This window comes from Littorina saxatilis, linkage group LG1 (genome assembly GCF_037325665.1).
Source record: "Littorina saxatilis isolate snail1 linkage group LG1, US_GU_Lsax_2.0, whole genome shotgun sequence".
Taxonomy (NCBI): domain Eukaryota; kingdom Metazoa; phylum Mollusca; class Gastropoda; order Littorinimorpha; family Littorinidae; genus Littorina; species Littorina saxatilis.
In genome coordinates, this window is record NC_090245.1 from 18,978,174 (window position 1) to 18,983,173 (window position 5,000).

Sequence of the window (5,000 nt, forward strand, 5' to 3'; positions counted from 1 at the left end):
TTTGAAGTGATACCCAAGTTTTATCATATTAATATCTTAATATATGTCCCTCCAGCCACAAAGGACTGACTGTGATCCGAGTTTCTCGTTCAATATTTCTACCAGATGTACGTGCAGTGTGTGTAAGCGTTGGAAATAGTTGGAACAGGTACGTTAGTTAACAAATTATATTGTTATATCCTACGGTTGCCATGAAAGAAGTACATTGTTTTTATTTTTATTTGTTGCAAATTTTCTATCCGTGGCACTGTCCTTGTATTTGTCGCTGTCTAAAAGAAACACCGACTCTGTCTGTTCCGGTCGCTCTTGTCTCTTTATCTCTGCACTTGTCTTTGTCTGTCTTCTGTCTGTCTCTATCTGTCTGTCTGTACGTTTGTCTGTCTGTGTGTTAGACTGTCTGTCTTTCTAGCTGTCTATCTGTCTGACTGTCTGTCTGTCTGTCTGTCTGTATGTCTCTCGCTCGCTCTCTCTGTCTCTCTCTTTCGATCTCTCTCTTTGCCCGTGCAATGTGTGCGTGCGTACGTGTGTGTGTGTGTGTGTACAGTATGTGAGTGTGTGTGTATGTGAGTGTGTGAGTGCGTGTGTGCGTGCGCGCTTGTGTGTGTTCGTGTGCGTGTGTGTGTGTGTGTGTGTATGTGTGTGTCTGTGTCTGTGTGTGTGGGTGCTTGCGTGTGTGTGTTGAAAAAGGGCAAACATACGTGTACTGTGACCATAGGGGTAGAAATGATACCATACCTGAAACCTGAAGTGTACCTCTCAGTACAAAATGGGCAGCTGACCTGAATTCGGCAATGTCGTTGTCGTAAGCTTCTTTCTTTCTTTCTTTCTCTCTTTCTACACCATCATCTTTTCGTAGGATTATTGTTGCACGGGTGCAATGAAGACTCCTCTGGCGGTCATCTTAACGGCATGTTTGCTGCTGGTCATCAACACAGTGTCACAGAGAGGAAGAACTGAAGGTACTGTATGCGTACTGTACGCATCCATCCCTTTTCTTTGTACTTTCATTTTTGTGAGGCAGTGCTTTGAATCCCTGTGTATATGAACAGTGTTGATTGCGAATAAGTATTATTGAATAATAGTGTTTGTGTGTGTGTGTGTGTGTGAGTGTTCTTGTAAGTGTATGTGTGTGTGTGTGTGTGTGTGTGTGTGTGTGTGGGTGTGTGTGTGTGTGTGGTGGGGTTTGTTGTGTGTGTGTGTGTGTAAGCATGCGTAAGTGTGTGTGTACGTGTCAGTGTACTTGTTAGTGTGTATGTGTGTGTGTGTGTGTGTGTGTGTGTGTGTGCGTATTCTTGTTAGTGTGTGTGTGTATGTGTGTGTGTGTGGGTGGGTGGTGTGTATGTGTGTGAGTGTTCTTGTTAGTGTGTGTGTGTATGTGTGTGTGTGTGTGTGTGTGTGTAAGCGTGCGTAAGTGTGTGTGTACGTGTCAGTGTACTTGTTAGTGTGTGTGTGTGTGTGTGTTCTTGTTAGTGTGTGTGTGTGTGAGGGGGTGGTGTGTGTGTGTGAGTGTTCTTGTTAGTATGTGTGTGTGTGTCTGTGTGTGTGTGTGTATGTGTGTGTGTGTGTGTAAACGTGCGTAAGTGTGTGTTTACGTGTCAGTGCGCTTGTTAGTGTGTATGTGTGTGTGTGTGTATGTGTGTGTGTGTGTGTGTTTGACTGTACGTGTACGTGTTAGTGTGTGTGTGCGTGTGTGTTTGACTGTACGTGTACGTGTTAGTGTGTGTGTGTGTGTGTGTGTGTGTGTGTGTGAGTGAGTGTGTGTGTGTGTGTGTGTGTGTGTGTGCGCGCGCTTGCGAGCTCGTGTCAGTGTTGCATTACGCGCGAGCGAGTGTCTGTGCTTGTGAATGTATTATATCTGTCGTCAAGTCGCCCTAGTATTTCTCTGCACTCCTCTTTGTCTCTGTCTCTGCCACCACCTGTCTAACTTTCACTCATGGTTTGAAACATACAGAAAATGTCATCGTTTCGAATGTGTGCAAGGTTTGAACCCAAAAGATGGACATAAACACCTTGCACGACGTCAATGCTATAAAGTGGCACTCGTCAACAGCCGGAGAGGATGGTTGGGCATGGGCAAGACTCTTATCTCCCGCCAGAAGTGTCGCGTCTGGTGACGCTGATGGGGATCCCGGATAGCACAGTCGCCATCATCGTTGTCGGTACATAAATGTTGATGGAGTGGATGAATTTGTTCGATGTGAAAGCCCTCTGATGAGAGGACACCTCAAATAAAGGACCCTTCGCGTATTTCTTTTTTTATTTTTTATTTTTGTTTTTGGTGTATTTTTGTTTGCTGTTTTCATGTTTTTGGTGTATTTTTGTTAATTAAAGGCACACTCCTTCCGATGTAAATGATCGGCTTAGCATCCCAGATGTGGCCAGGCTTTTACATGAGCTTTGTCAATCTCTCCACTTGGACATGTCAAAGAGATTAGCATTCTGACTGATTTGTTCGAGAGTGTGATTTTTGTAATGAATATATTGAGTACGGCAAGGATTGTGCCTTTATGTTGAACAAAATATTTCACTGGTGTGGAATGTGTTAAGTGAGAAAAAAGAAGAAGAATGTATGTGTCACTGTTGTTTGGTGGTGGTTGGTTAGGGGGAGGTACATGTAAACAACGTTCTAAATTGTTGTAGGTTGTTAACACACACGTGCACAGACACGAACGCACGCACTCCGACACGCACGTACACCGGCTCGGCCGCTTGCATGGCAGGTCTTCCTTTACAATGAATCATAACACATAGCAGCTTTCTTTTGTCTTCTCCTACATGTAACCTTCAGACATTTAGATGGGGTAAGATCAGCCTTCCACTTTAACACATTCAACTGATCTATGGGCGGGCTGATTCCTGTTCAGATTGCGATTCAGTCGTTCGCAAAATCAGTTTAACCCACTGTTCCAATGTCAGACATTTGTTCGGAAACACAGTTCATAGTACGCACAGCGAGCAGCTGGTCTATACATTTATAGGTTTGTGTCCAGTTGGAAGAACGCTCTTATTCCTAGTAAATAACAGCATGCATATCTATACACAAAACAAAACAAAACACGAGAGAAAACAGTATCTTCAAGGGTAGGAGTCGTTTACATTAAAAAGTTCATAAATATTTATGAGCGAGCCTATGGGCAAATCCGCATACAGTACAAGTCTGGTCAGTTGTAACTCGGTGTCGTTGGTACATAGATTAAGGTGATAAGTTACTTGAAAGGACGTCGACATTCTTGTTGCCTCAAACGGGTTTCAAATCGCAACATAAGCTGGACTGTTCGATTTGGGGTTTGCAATTATTTTACCCCACATCAGAAATACTTTGAAGTAAGTGTAACTGAATTGGAACGTTTAATTATTCAATATTAAAACACTGTGTTTGGGTATCTTTTGCAGACTGGAATGTGTCTTTGTTTTCAACGAACGACCTTATTCATGTCAGAGCTTGGCAAGGACATCTGTATCGGTTCTTTAAGGCACAGCTAGCCCTTCCCGTAAAAAAAGGTTTGCACTCAGATCTGCCTATGCTTTTACATGGGATTAGACCACCTCTCCACTTGGAACTATACCCAAAATTAACATCATGACTGCTTTTTGTGTAGAGTGGGATTGTTTTTTAAACGAATTAATTTTATAGATTGGTGTCCGTTAAGAAATTCATTTATTACAAATATACCCCTTCACTGGAAGCAGTCCTGAAGGCAGTTGAATGTTGGTCTGTGTCCAAGCAGCCTTATCTGGTCTGTGTCCAAGCAGCCTTATCTGGTCTGTGTCCAAGCAGCCTTATCTGGTCTGTGTCCAAGCAGCCTTATCTGGTCTGTGTCCAAGCAGCCTTATCTGGTCTGTGTCCAAGCAGCCTTATCTGGTCTGTGTCCAAGCAGCCTTATCTGGTCTGTGTCCAAGCAGCCTTATCTGGTCTGTGTCCAAGCAGCCTTATCTGGTCTGTGTCCAAGCAGCCTTATCTGGTCTGTGTCCAAGCAGCCTTATCTGGTCTGTGTCCAAGCAGCCTTATCTGGTCTGTGTCCAAGCAGCCTTATCTGGTCTGTGTCCAAGCAGCCTTATCTGGTCTGTGTCCAAGCAGCCTTATCGCATGTAAAAGCATGTCCTGATCTAATGCAATGAGCAGGTCTGTTTTCACAGAAAGGACCGCGCCTCTTAATGGCGGAGTCACACCAAGACCACGCACGGCCAGCGCCCTGAAAATATCGCGACAAATTGCGATTTTGGCCAGTGCGTTGTCGTTCGCTGGCTGTGCGTCAATATGCGTTACTCGTTCGTCGAGCGCGCAAGACCAACGCTACGCAGTCGTTGTCATTCGCTGTGTGCGTTGGGATTTTTTGAGCATGCACAAAAATGTGCTTCTACAAAACCGCGGTCACACAACGACGCACTGGTCATTATTTTCCATTTTTGATTCATTTTCAGTGCGCTGGCCGTGCGTTGTCTTGGTGTGACTCCGCCATAACAGGGAGTAATTTGTCGCGAACGGCTTGCCATATTCTTTGTGGGTCAACATCGGGTGGGACAAACACAACAGCACGACATGGGATCCTGAGTTCAGTGAGAATGTCCTCGGAATAGTTCGCATTCCGGTTCCGACTCAACTGTTCCAAGATCTGTACTTAATTCTCGCTCTGACATGCATACAGGCACATGAAATAAATATGTTGTGCTTAGTGGGCCGAAGTCGAGAGGGAAAAACAACAACATGCACAACATGACATTGTTGTTGAGAGCGCGGGAACTTGGAACTGTTGTGTAAAATACATTGTGAAACAACAGTAAAATGAACACGTAGTGCAAAATAATAAATTGATGAATACAAAAAAGGGATTACATACTAAATTTAAAAAATGTTCGGATACTAAATAAAGTTTTACTAACACATATAGAATCAAATGTGTGCGACGTTTGACACAGACAAAAACATAAACCTGAATCGGTTCGGCTTGACCATTCCCGGTTCTACATTTAACTGCTGTAAGTGCTGATTCCGAATATAT

The 5,000-nt window shown here is 43.9% G+C and overlaps 1 long non-coding RNA gene across 1 annotated transcript in view; it reads left to right on the forward strand.

The window, feature by feature from the left end:
* Nucleotides 1-2,251, forward strand: part of LOC138963833 (uncharacterized) — a 2,257-nt gene extending 6 nt beyond the window's left edge. Inside the window, exons 1-3 of the long non-coding RNA XR_011454933.1 lie at nt 1-148; nt 857-959; nt 1,981-2,251. The exon at nt 1-148 is cut by the window's left edge and continues 6 nt beyond it. This is a non-coding gene — a long non-coding RNA (uncharacterized lncRNA). The remainder of the gene's footprint in view (nt 149-856; nt 960-1,980) is intronic.
* Nucleotides 2,252-5,000: the final 2,749 nt, after the last annotated feature.